At 43.0% G+C, this 13,468-nt stretch overlaps 1 pseudogene; it reads left to right on the top strand.

Annotated features, from left to right (window-relative positions):
• Positions 1-5,042: 5,042 nt before the first annotated feature.
• Positions 5,043-7,370, top strand: LOC128103801 (60S ribosomal protein L26-like 1; annotated as a pseudogene).
• The last annotated feature ends 6,098 nt before the right edge of the window (positions 7,371-13,468 follow it).

The raw sequence follows: 13,468 nt of genomic DNA, 5'->3' as shown, positions 1-13,468 counted from the left end.
TTGCAGGAGGGCTCATCAACAACCCTACAACTGTATACTTTGAAATGTGGTGCCTTGAAATTGGATGGTGTGGTAGTAGGAGGGGGAAACGGGATGGAAGTAACCATTTGAGTTAAGGTATCTGAAAGATGTGAGGAGGAGGGTTACTATGGAAGGCTACTGAAGTGTTTCACTGTGTGATGCTGGACTCCATTGCCAAGTGTGGTTCTGGTGATCGGAGAGTCCCGATAGGAAGCCCAGTTCCTGCCTTTGTACATAAAGGCCAACAGTGGGGAGAGCTCTACCCTCCTCACGCATGAAACACTGGCAACAAACAACTAGCCAATTCATGAAATACTTTTTTGGTACAACTTCTGGGAAGAGTTAGCCCTTCTTATGTCTATCATGTTGCTGTGTAGATTGTGACAGAACCTTCAGTCAAGATGCTGGGCCTTGCCTTGAAAACTGTAGTAACTGAGTGCTGGATCAATAGTGTGAATGTGACAGTAACGGAAAGTGGATCCACTTCCTTCCTGTAGGCATGAAAAGAATATCTGAACCTGTCTTGGTCACAGATGCATATAAGCCGCTTCCTGGACATTATTTCTTCCTACAGATAATCTTTGTTCTACTATCTTTGTTGGGTGTCATATGTGACCATGATTTGAGAACCTTAGAACTAGTGTGGTTACCACCAAGAAAATCTTAAGAAACAACTAGAAAGACATTAGTTACACCTTCAGTAAGGTAGCAGTTTAAAGATTAAATACAAAACTTGAAAACTATAATTCACTAGCAATAACCAGTGAGTGACTAGATATGGTGGAAAAAGATGCCATTCAAAATTACAGCATAATTTGAGAATAAAAAAGCATGAAAGTGTTTACAGTGTGCCCAGCACAGTAAATCTTGAGTCCCCGAACCCTCTCGGTCTCAGGAAGTAGCTGCTGTTGGAATGTATGAGGACACTTGGGTTCAGGCAGGTTAAAAACTGATCAGTGAGTGGTATGGTAAAGCCTAGAAAACTAAACTGACTACAGCATTGTGGTCCCTCTCTCATACAGTCTTTCACTTTCACTGGTGAGAAGAAAAACTATCATAAAACATGAGCAGAGAACTGAACAACATTCGCTTAGCTTTTATGCCAAGCCAAAACCTACAAATCCAACCTTTTTTAGAAATGAGGTCTTTGTGGATATAGTCCAAATGAAGCCATATTGAATCAAGATCAGCCCTAAATCCATCATCCAGTCTCTTTAAGAAGGAGGTGGGAATAAGTAAGAATGTTGAATTGACAAATCAAGGAACTCCAGCATCACTGTGCCACTCCAGCATCCGTGTGCCACCAGAAACTACCAGGAGATGGAAGACCTTTCCCCTCCAGCTCTCAAAGAGTTGGCTGTGCTGATACCTTGACATGAGACATCACCTCAAAACAGAATGAACAGATGTGGGGAGCCATCCAGTGTGAAGATGCTTGTCATTGCAGCCCTGGAAAGCTAGCATATGTACAATTCCTAAATAAGGTAAATGGGTGTCATCAAATGCTCCTAAATGGGAAGGTATGGAGGCACAAAAATGCGCCCCCCCCAACTACCCTTTGTTGTACTCTCGGTCCACCAAGCTGTTGTTTAGGATCTGTCTTGGCGCTGTTAACTTCTGACATGTTCACACACCTCACAGATTTTTCTCACCTTCATTCACACATCTTTTGATAACACTTTGTGACACTGTAGAAGGAAGCTGTTTCCTCTGCATGGCTCTCCTTCAGTCCTTATGCAGCTCTCATCCCCAGCTGCTGTTTCTCTGGTCTATTTGTTTATAGTCTTCTGGTCGCTGGGATGCATAAGGTGGAGTCTTCTACTGCATTCCCTGGTATACAGGGCTTAAACCATCTGTACCTCTATGGTGAGCAAAGACTGTATATTGTGCTGCACAGTTCAGAGAGCTAGAGAAGTGGAGCCACAGCCAAAGTAGGTGAGCCAAGCCAAGCCAAAGGCATCACACAAGATACCCAAATAGCCAATAGGTAGATGTGTGGTGTGTGTGTGTGTGTATATATATACACACATATATATATATATGTATATATATATGATCAAGGAAATTAAGTCACTATATAAGGACATGGAGATTCCACCTCACAAACCTGTTACAAAAGATAAACAAGTGTTGGTGAAGATGTGGAAAAAGAGAACCTTTGCATTGTTGGAATATAAATTGATAAAGCCACTGTGGAAAACTAGACAGGTTCCTTATAACACAGTAGATTATATAACTGAGTAGTTTGTCTTCTAGGTATATAGCTGAAGAAATAGAAAACTGTGGTCAAGCCGGGTGGTGGTGGTGCACGCCTTTAATCCCAGCACTTGGGAGACAGAGCCAGGCAGATCTCTGTGAGTTCGAGGCCAGCCTGGGCTACAGAGTGAGTTCCAGGGAAGGTGCAAAGCTACACAGAGAAACCCTGTCTCGAAAAAAAAAAAAAGAAAAAAAAAAGAAAAAAGAAAACTGTGGTCAAAGAGATCCTTGTACTCCTGTGTTCTCTATAGCACTGTCTGTAATACCCAGTATATAGAGAGATGTCACCATTGGATGAATACCTAGAGCATAGGCTCAGTGTAGAGTGCTTGCCTAGTATACACAGAACTGTGGTTCTCAGCACCACAAAAGTTTATACACAGAGAGAGGAGAGAGAGAGAGAGAGAGAGAGAGAGAGAGAGAGAGAGAGAGAGAGAGAGAGAGAGAGAGAGAGAGAGAGAATACTATTCAACCTTTAGAAGAGAAAATTATCATTTGTGATTAATATCAACTTGAGATCTGGAATCACCTGGGAAATGAGCCTCTGGGGATGCCTCTGGATGATTATCTTGATTCAGTTAATTGAAGTGGTAAGACCTGCCCTCTGCACATGGCATCATTGTCTGTGCTGTATGAAAAAGAAAAAAAAAAGATGTGAACATGAGCGGTCATCATTCTCTGCTTCTTGACTACAGACATGATGTGACCAACTCAAGCCCCTGTTGCAGTGACTTCTCCATCATGAGGGACTGCACCCTGGAACTGTGAGCCAAAGTAAAACTCCTTTGTATTTCTTTTGCCAGCATTTCATCACAGCAAGGGAAAAGACAATTGATGAACCTGGAGAATATACTATATGAAATAAACTGGACACAAATAAATGCACTAGACCTGGTATGCATGGAAGACTGGTACCAGGAAAGCACACCATAAATGCCAAAGTCCTATGACTGCTCAAGTTCCTTGTATGCAATGAGATAATAGTGTTTGTATGTAACCCTCATATAATTTCAGAAATGTAAGTGCTATGCATATACTGTGTTGCTTAGGGGATAAGAAAAGGGCTGTGCGCATTCAGAACTGGATGTCATTCTTTCGGTTTTCACCTGTGACTGATAGACCTGACTGGCGCAGACCTCTGCACAGGGCAGACTCCATGGTGGGCAGGCATGAGTCATAAGGACTCTGGAGCATCCATCTCACAAGTGGTGACTGCAGGAAGAGGAGGAAGATGGGGAGGAGAGATGGTAAGCAAAAAATGGAGCATGTCAGGAAGGGTGTCTTAGTGATCTGCTGGAGAGGCTATAATACAGTATATTTCAAATTTCCTGAAAAGTCTATCACAAACCATGAATTGATGTATCTTGAATATTATTATGGACCAGCCTTAATAATCTTCTTCCCAGGGACCCAGAAGAGAGGCTACAAACAGCGCAAATTATTTTCGGGAAAAGAATCTAAGTACACAGAGCTCTTAGTCCGTGTACTTTATACCTCTGGGATAAAATCCTATCTACACAGCTTCAGTTCTGTTCTCGTGCCTAGCTCCTTTCTTGCCTGATTTCTCTCTACCTTTATCTGCTGTCCCCTCTTAAGTTCTATCTTAATTCTCTCATCTTAGTTCTTCCCCATCTTGGTCTTTCTCATCTCATTCTTACTCATCTGGCTCTTCCTCCTCTTCCATCTCATTCTTCTAATTCTCCATCTAGTTCTCCGGTCAAAATCCCCTCTCAGTCTCTGAGGTTTACAGTTATATACCCATGCAATAGCAGTGCTCTAGCTTTGCTTTGCCAAAGCAAAGTCACCAGGCTTGAATTCTTACAGGGTCATAAAGGCAGACAAGAGTTTTCCTCAGGCAGTGCCCGTCGGACTTGCTTTTATAACTCAGAAGGGGAGTGGTAAAGGAGGAGGTCTACAGAGAGCTAAAATCGGTTAATATATCAGAAAAAGGGAATTTATGTGCTCAAACTACATTTCTAGGGGTGGTTAGGTAAATGTTGGGAGTCTATAATGTTAGTATAAATACCACTAAGGCTGTATAAGAAAGGAGGGTCTGAGCTTAATTTACCTTAATTCAGGAGATCGTTTGGCCTTGGATGCTTGATAGGTATTTCAGATAAAATACACTGTATGAGTTCTTGGACGCGTACATAGCATACAAGGAAATCATTGCAGGAATCGGCTAAGATATGTACAAAAGCTAAAATATCACCAAGACTTTGTAAGCTATGGCTTGACCTTTGGAAAGGTTCTTGACTTTTCCAAGTAGTAGCTTTTGTGATAGTAGCTGAATTCCATTACATTTTCCTGCGGCTTGCAGCAGATGTATATGTTAATTAGCTTAATTTAACCACCTTTGATCATATATCTCATAAATATATACTTTTATTATTTATTATGTGTTAGTTTAAAACAAAATTAAGCAAGGCATGATGTTGCACTTTTGTGATACCAAATCAGGAGATGGAGGCAGGTAGTAGTTCAAGGTCAACCTGGGCCTGTCTCAAACCATCCACTCCACCCATAAATAAATAAATAATAAATAAATAAATAAATAAATAAATAAATAAATAATAAATAAATAAATAAATAAATAAGAGTGGAGCCACGAGGGAGTGTAAATAAACAGGTTAGCTGGGTGTCTAGAATGTGAATAGACGGGGAGCAAAGGAACACCAGGTGAGAGATGTGTGATCCCAAGCCACAGGTTCTCCCCACGTCCTGTCTTCTTTGTGAGCAGCAGCATTAGGGGCGACTGATCTCACTAGACACGTGGTCACAAATATGGAAGACTCTGGAAGTCAACCCACAGGTACCTTCATGCATACACTTTTTTTTTTTCCCCAGAAATACAATATTGATCTCTAGTTTGAGACACTTCCAACAGGCCAGCTTTCTTTGTCCCTTTGCAGGTTCCTGATGAAGGGGGAAGGCGGATGTACCCTATTGTATTTGATATGTTGCTGAAGCTAGAGAGGCTGTGTGACTTGGGAAAGGTCATGTCGTCAGCTACCCACAGGTCATCAGTTTTGCAGCTGTGCTTCAAGCCATGGTAAAACAAGCTACACCTGTCACCCAGGACCCACTGAGTGTGTCCTTCTGCAGAAGAGACAGCTGCAACCTTCTAACTTTAAAAAGACTTAGCAAACAATGTACTTAGAAATGCATAATTGCTGTTGGGTGCTTCTGTTATTTTTATAGTTGCTAAATGCAGAAAGCAAACAGATGGTGGGGCCGGCCTGCGGATGGCATTTTATAGAAGCAGTGGCTGTTATTCGACTTTCTGCAAGTCTTAGTGGAAGAGCTTTGGAGAATCTGGGAATTTGGCTAGTTTAAGCTAGCACTAAAGGTTATTTGTTACTACAGTCAAGTAAGAACCAGTCTCTTAAGAGGAAGAAATCTGTGTTCAAGCTACAGAGATCCATGAAAGTAATGGCCGCCATTTTGTTCTTTGTACCAGAACTTAGAAAGGTGCCCACACCAGACACTCCATGAACAGGTAGGATTGATGAGTGATACAAGGATGCAATGGAGCAAGTAAGCAGTAAATGTTTGCAACAGTGTGGGGAGCAAGAGCTATTCACCACTGCTGGAGATTGGTGGAGTCTGTGTGGAGGTTTCTCAAACAACTAAAAGCAGAGCTACCATGGAACCAGTTATGCCACTCCTGGGAGTGTATCAAAAGGACCCTAAGCATCCCACAGACATGCTTACATATCATTATCACAACAGCTGAGGTTTGAAGTCTGCCTAAGTGCTGATCCGCAGATGAATGGATAAAGAAATATGGTATGCCTACACAACAGAAGTTCATTCACCTATAAAGACGAATGAAAGTATGTTTTTCAGGAAAATCAATGGAATTGGAGATCATCCTGTTAAATGAAATAAGCCAGACTCAGAAAAGCATGCCATGTGTCCACTCCCACACATGGAATCTAGGTTATCTATGACCAGACAGTAGAAGGGAACCATTTGAGGGGAGGAAGAAGAGGAGCATGAGAAAGGGGATCAAAGGAAGGTAATATGAATACAAGCAAAATGGGTGACATGTATGAAAATGTCAAGGTAACATATGCTTAAAAAAAACTTTAAGTAAGAAAGAAATCTTTAACAATAAAAAGGATAGCCTGCTGAAGAACTGACCTTAGCTTTTTTGTGTGGTGGATAGGTCTGTAAAATCTGATCATTAGTGAAAATGGAAAATTAAGTAGACATTGCTATGTCAGCCTTTTGTTACAAAGAGCTGAGATAACTAGTTTATAGAGACAACAGGTGTAGTTTTGGCTTATGGTTTTAAACATTTTGGTGCAAGATCTGTGGTCCATGGCTTTTTGGACCTGTGAGGGAGGCAGTTCCTCATTGTAAGAGCACATGGTGAATCAAAGCCCTTCACCTTGTGGCCAGGATGAAAAATTTTTAAAGGGAGAAGAACTAGGGAACCCCTTCAAAGGGTACACCTTAAAGTCCTCAATGACCTAAGACCTCACAGAAGGGCCCACCTCTTAAAGTTTTCATCACTTTCCAATTGTTCATTGCCTTTACCAAACCTTTACCACATAGGCCTTTGAAGAACATTCCAGAAATAAACTATAGCATTCAGTAAGAGTTATCAAGGCTCTCTTCCATTTTGCAGACATCACTGAATTGGCAATCACCAAAATGAAGTTCAGTCCTTTTGTGACGTCTGACCAAAGCAAGAACCACAAACGGTATTTCAGTGTACCTTCTCACATTCAGAGGAAGAGCATGTCTTCCTGTCTTTCCAAAGAGCTAAGTCAGAAGTATAATTCCATCTACACCCATTTGAAAAGATGCTGAAGTTCAGGTTATCTGAGAAAACTACAAAGGCCAACAGATTGGCAAAGAGGTCCAGGTCTACAGGGAGATATTGGTCATCTACATTGAACAGGCGCAATGAGAAAAGGCTTATGGCACAGCTGTCCACGTGGGCATCCATACCATCAAGGTGAATATCACAAGGCTAACAGTGGGCAAAGACCACAAAATAGATATCCTGGAAAGGAAATCACCAAGTAGGAAAGGAGAAGGACAAATACAAGGAAGAAATGATTGAGAAGATACAGGAGTAGAGGAAGTTAATGCATAATTTTTATTAAAGATTGCTTAAGTGAAAGAAAAAAGAAGTTACCAAGGGGTGGATTTCTTCTTAATGTAAGGAATATCCTTAAGAATTCCAGTTGCCTTGGGGTGCAATAGCAGGGTGGGTGTAGCATTAACAATACTGGTGTTGGCAAGCGGCTACCAGTGCCTACTTCAAACAGCACAGCCCGTCCATGCTACCAGCTAGAGAGAAACAGTGACACAGAGGTCATATGAAATCTACCCAGTCAGCAGTCCCTGAAAGACCATTGGCAAGTCCTAAGAATTTATGAAATGAGAATGAAAGCCACTTCTTAAATTAATTCTAAATTTATGGTAAGTGAATCCTCAGCACTCCAGAGGCCAAGAAGGATTATAAATTTAAGGACGGCCTATAGACTACATAGTGAGTCCCTTCTTGGAAAAACAAACAACAACAACAAAAAAACCACACACAGGACAGAAAAGATGAGGCTCACGATCCTACCCTACCTCTTCTCAGGGGAAGCGTTTTTTGTTTTGTTTTGTTTTGGTTTTTTTTTTTTTGGTTTTTCGAGACAGGGTTTCTCTGTGTAGCTTTGCGCCTTTCCTGGAACTCACTCGGTAGCCCAGGCTGGCCTCAAACTCACAGAGATCCGCCTGACTCTGCCTCCCGAGTGCTAGGATTAAAGGCATGCGCCACCACCACCCGGCTAAGGGGAGGCGGTTTTTAAGAAGAGACTGGGGATAAACCAACACCCTGAAATTACTTGGCTTTTTAGTTCTGTCCATTTTGCCTCTAGAAATCCTGATAAATCAATGAAAGAGTTGCATCAAGAAAATTTCTTACAAAAATCTAGTGAATGTGAATGCAAATTTGGTGCTTATTGAACACGCTCATTAGAAAGCTCACTCTGAGTACCAATGGACACATTGAAACTAACATGGTGATGGAGAAATGTCTCTGTGGTTAAAAGTGCACTTTGCTCTTCCAGAAGACCCCAGGTTGATTCCCAGCACCTACATGATTTCCACTCTACAACTGTCTATAACTCTAGTTCCAAGGATCCAATACCCTCTTTTGGCCTCTTTGTGTAGGAGGCATGAATGTGGTACACAGACATACATGCAGGCAAAACAGCCACACACATAAAATAAAACTTTAAACATAAAAATAAAACAGCTAACCAGTACAGCATCCTTTTCTAACACCATAGTAAAGCTTCATAGATTGCAGTTACAACTGCAGGTTCAAAGGACTCCACTACAACAGAACAAAGTTGGCATGATAAATCAGTGTCACCTCCATGTCCTCCCCTTCTCTTTCCCTCTTCTTCCTGAGAACTTGATTGGCTTCACAGGAAATGTGTGTTCATAGCACCCAACTAACCTAACTCAGTGCAGGTCATGCTGACACGCCCTTTTCCCTGGCCAGGGCCCATAGCTTTTATGCAACTTTCCCTGAGTCTCAATGCTCAAATCTCTTACCCCCAAATACTGGGGAAATTTGAGTGCCCCTAGTGGTTGAAATTTCTTTTGCATTTTGTGGCAAGTAGGAATAGGATGTTAGCAGAAAAATGTTCCCCACATAACTAGAGCAACAGAATTTTACAGCATCGCAGTGCATTTGTTTAGGACCCATACTCAAGGCTGAATTCTCAGGGCCAACAGTCATTGTACAAAGAAGATTCTAAAATGGCACAGATAAGTGGTCTAGGGTTCAAGCAATGAGCCTTGTAGGAGCTGCCCCATTTGCAAGAACCATCTCAGGCAACATCAAAGGCTTTAATGACAGCTGAGTCATTTGTGAGAACCACCTCAGGGTAAATCTAAAGACCTCCCATTCTGCCTAGGATGTGGTCCATCCAAGGTAAGATGCCTACTGCTTCCAAGCATTCTGAAACTACTAGGTATCAGGAGGCTCTGAAAGAGCCAAAACAAGGGAGACTGCACCAGATGAGAATCAGGGTCAAATGGAGAATCACCCCTGCTAGAAATCCAAAGGGATTCAGAATTCTACATCTTTTTTCCTAGCTAGGATGTTCTCATGTCCATCTGCCTTAGATATTTCTACTGGACATGAAGCCACCCTTCCTCCCTCTCAAGCCTCTGCCCCCCCCCCATACATCCCCAGTACGTCTATCACAGTGAAGGGCGGCTCCAACTGTCAATACCCATGAGATGCCCCTTCTCAGGAATGCTCCCCCACCCAAGGTATCCCTTCACTCATCCTCCACTGATCCCTTTCAGCCCCCTTTGCTTCTGTCTCTCTTACCAGCCACATTCTGACCTCCATTCCTCTCCACAGGGTCTCCCTGGCAGCCTAGAGGAACTTCCCTCCAGTTTTGCCTTTCTGATTCTCTCTCCTCACCGTAGCTCAGGGCTGTAGCACGAAACTTAAAAGGTCTTAATATAAACAAACCCAGAGCCAGGTATTGGGGTGAATGCTGGAAGATCAGAGAAGCAGAGCAAACCACAGCCACCTCACCTTGCCAATTTCTCAGCTGATCCTGTTTCCTCAGACTAGAAGCCTCTCAGTCCTCATCCAAAATGAATCTCAGCTGAGCTGCTTCTCGAAAGCCTGAAAGCGTAACCAGCTTTAGTTCCTGGTTTTCACACCTTATATACCTTTCTGCCATCACTCCCTGGGATTAAAGGCTCACTTCGTGGGATTAAAGGTGTGTGTCACCACGCCTGGCTGTTTCCAGTGTGGCTTTAAACTCACAGAGATCCTGATGGATCTCTGCCTCCAGAAGGCTAGGATTAAAGGTGTGAGTGCCACCATTTTCTGGCCTCTATGTCTGTCTAGTGGCTGTTCTGTTCTCTGACCCCAGATAAATTTATTAGGGTGCATGATATATTGGAGAACACAATATCACCACACAGGGCCATCTACCCAAGATGCAAACCTGATTGTGTCACCTGCACTGTAAATATTCAATGGCCTTTCTTGTCTGCAGCAAAACATCCACATTCTTTCAAACCCTTAAAAGCTCTGAAGGCTGTGCCCTGCTTGCAGCCTGGGGTGCTTCCCTCCTGCTTGCAATGCACGCTATGATCATTTTAAACCACGGGCTGTGCCCTCAGACCTCCAGGATCACCTCTAGATGTAAGCCTTGGTCCAGGCTCGGCTCTTCAGTTATACCAGCTCCCCTTCTCCCTGTGTTAGCCTACCAACTGGTAAATGTCCCCCTGGGCCAGTCAAGACTCTTCTTTGAAAACAGCCCCTAAGCCCACGACTGTTCCTTTCCCAGCTAAATCAGCAAGTGGCCTTTCTCCTTCCCATTCTACATGGGGACTCCTCAGGCAGAGACATGTCCTCCATGGTGTTCCTGGTGCCAAGCTATGCCTGTCATGTGCATCTCAGAAGGAGCCTGGAAAGCAAGAGTGTGGAAGTGGCTGTGATGGTCCATTGTGTGTGCGAATGTAAGTGTATTGAAGGACACCCAGAGAACTGTGAACTTTGCAAAGTCTGTCTGATCCCTAGTATGGGAAGCATTTGGGGGTGAGGGGGACAAGGATTATCTGCAGAAACCAGAGTGTGGTCAGTGAACTGAGTGAGAACCCATCTTGAGTGTGGGCTGTGTTGTCCAGCAAGCCAGTGTGGATGGGGTGCACAGGGAGAGGGACACTTACTCCCTCCTCCTTTCTCTCCCAGTATCCCTTGCTGAGGCTAAGGCTGCCACGGTAGACTTTGGGGTTCGGGTTCTAAAGTCTTTGCATGAGGACATGCACTACAGCTCTTCTTTTTCTTTTCAAGATTTATTTATTTTTATTTTATGTGCATTTCTATTTTGCCTGAATGTATGTCTGTTACAGACAGTTGTGAGCTGCAATGTGGGTGCTGGGAATTGAACCTGAGTCCTCTGGAAGAGCAGCTAATGAACCATCTCTCCAGCCCCCTGCACTACAAGTCTTAAGTGAGCTTTAGATTTCAGGCTGGGTGGGACCACACATTGGGATCTCCTTTTGAGGCGCTGGATTCTTCAGCTGGATAGCTGATGATTGTGATTATCCAGCCCAATGATGGCCATTGTGGGGTTCTTCAATCTCTTACCCCATAGGCTCAATCTAATACATTCCCTTGGAAATACACACACACACACACACACACACACACACACACACACACACACACACACACACACACACACACACACACACACACCAGATTTAGAATGTGCTACTTGGCCTGGAGAGATAGTTTGGCTGTTACAGGCTGGGCTCACAACCAAAACTACAAAATGTGTTACTCAACTTTTTCTGCTTTGGTTTCCACTAATGGGCTTCTGAGCATATGGTATTGGTTGGATTACACCCCACCCCCACTCCCTATTAAGGGAGTAGATGGCTGCACAGGAAAGAACTTTGGAAAGGCTGTATAAACCCGGGCATGTGTGAGCTCTGCTATGTGCGTGTGCACCTGTGAGTGTGTGTGGACAGCTCCCTGGATAAATGCAGAGATCCCAGTCCCAGAAGAGATAGAGGAACCCAAATTTGTGTTAGTTGGGCTAATTTCTCCTAAGGCTGTCCCCCTTGACTTGTGGATGGTTTTCTTCTGCCTAGATCTATCCTGGGCTTTTTCTTTGTAGATGCCCCCTGATGTGTGCCTGCATGCATTCGTGTGTGTCTGTATGTACATATGTGAGTGTGCATGCTCCTGTGTGCATATGCATATAGAGTCCATAGGTTAACAATAGCTGTCCTCAGTCATTCTCCCATATTATTTTTTAAGGCACTATTGCACAGTAAACCTGGGGCTTATCAATTCAGCTAGACCAAGTTGTCTGCAAGCCCCAAGGATCCTCCAGTCTTTGACTCCACTTCTCTCTGCTTTTTATGTAGGTGCTAGGGATCTGAACTCAGGTTATCAGGGCTGCACAGTGAACATTCTATGGACTGAGCCATCTCTCCCGCTTTGAGCTCTTTTGTTAAAATATTTTCACCATTGCAGTATGTTGTTCTTTGATTATACTCTACAAGGAAGGGATGGGTATTCTTTGTGAAAGGATAAACAATGCATCCATATCCTTACAGAGGACTCATCCTCTGTGTGTGGTGATAGTCCTCATTAGAGGAACCACAGAGTGTCAGAGGATTCTGAGGGGTGGGAGAAAAATGAGCTATTGAGGTGCCAGAATGTCTCCTAGGAAGTAAAGCTTTAGACATGGGACTTTATCATTATAGAATGTTATTTATCAGAAATAGGAGATAATAAACAGAGCAGTGTTTGTGCGGGATTAAAATATAACTAGCCAGTCATGGTGTGCCTACTCGTGATCCCCAATACTCAGGAAGTGGGGACAGGAGACTTGTGAGCTTGAAGTTACCTGTGTATCTAGAAACCTTGCCTCAGTGTAAAAACAGAAAGAAAATAACCCCAAAAGGAGACAAAAATAAATCTAGTTGCTGCAAAATATATATTTTGCTATCAATTCCATCTGTCTTGAAAGGATCACTTATCCTAAACATGCTTTCCCTTGCAAATAGGAGAAAATGCAAACAGATGTTAAAGTAAAAATATCTGGGTCTCTTTTTCTAACCGCAAGTTCTTGGTATTCAAGCTGAGCCACAGGGCTGCAGGTAAAAAACTTAATTCATAAAGAACTAAAATTTTAGTTCCTGTTCTTACCAATTCTCAATTCACTATGGTGGCTATAACAAGATAACATGAATTGCTTACCAACAACAGGTTTATTGTTCACAGTTCTCAAGGTTGGGAAGCCTATGGTCAAGATGCCAGCAGATCTGGTATCCGGAAAAAGGTTCATCATTTTCTGGTCATACATAGCATCTTCTTACCATGTCTTCACATGATGGAAGAAGGGAGCCAGCTCTTGTCCTTCTTTAATTTTTTTTTTAGATTCAGTTATTTTATGTTGCATGCCTGAGTGTTTTGCCTGCATGTATAGATGTACACTGTATACATGCCTGGTGCCTACAGAGTTAAGAAGGAGCGCCAGATTGCCTGGTACTGGAGTTACAGATAGTTTGAGCCAACATGTGGGTGCTGGGAACTGAACTCCAGGCTACATGCTCCTAACTACTGAGCCATCTCTCCAACTGCTGGGGTCTGCTTTATAAGGGGACCATTTTCAATCATAAAGTC

This window comes from Peromyscus californicus, unplaced genomic scaffold (genome assembly GCF_007827085.1).
Source record: "Peromyscus californicus insignis strain IS unplaced genomic scaffold, ASM782708v3 Scaffold_8__1_contigs__length_139910024, whole genome shotgun sequence".
In the NCBI taxonomy this organism is placed as follows: Eukaryota; Metazoa; Chordata; class Mammalia; order Rodentia; family Cricetidae; genus Peromyscus; species Peromyscus californicus.
The sequence above is the reverse complement of the archived record's forward strand: the minus strand, read 5'-3'. Positions and strand labels throughout refer to the sequence as shown.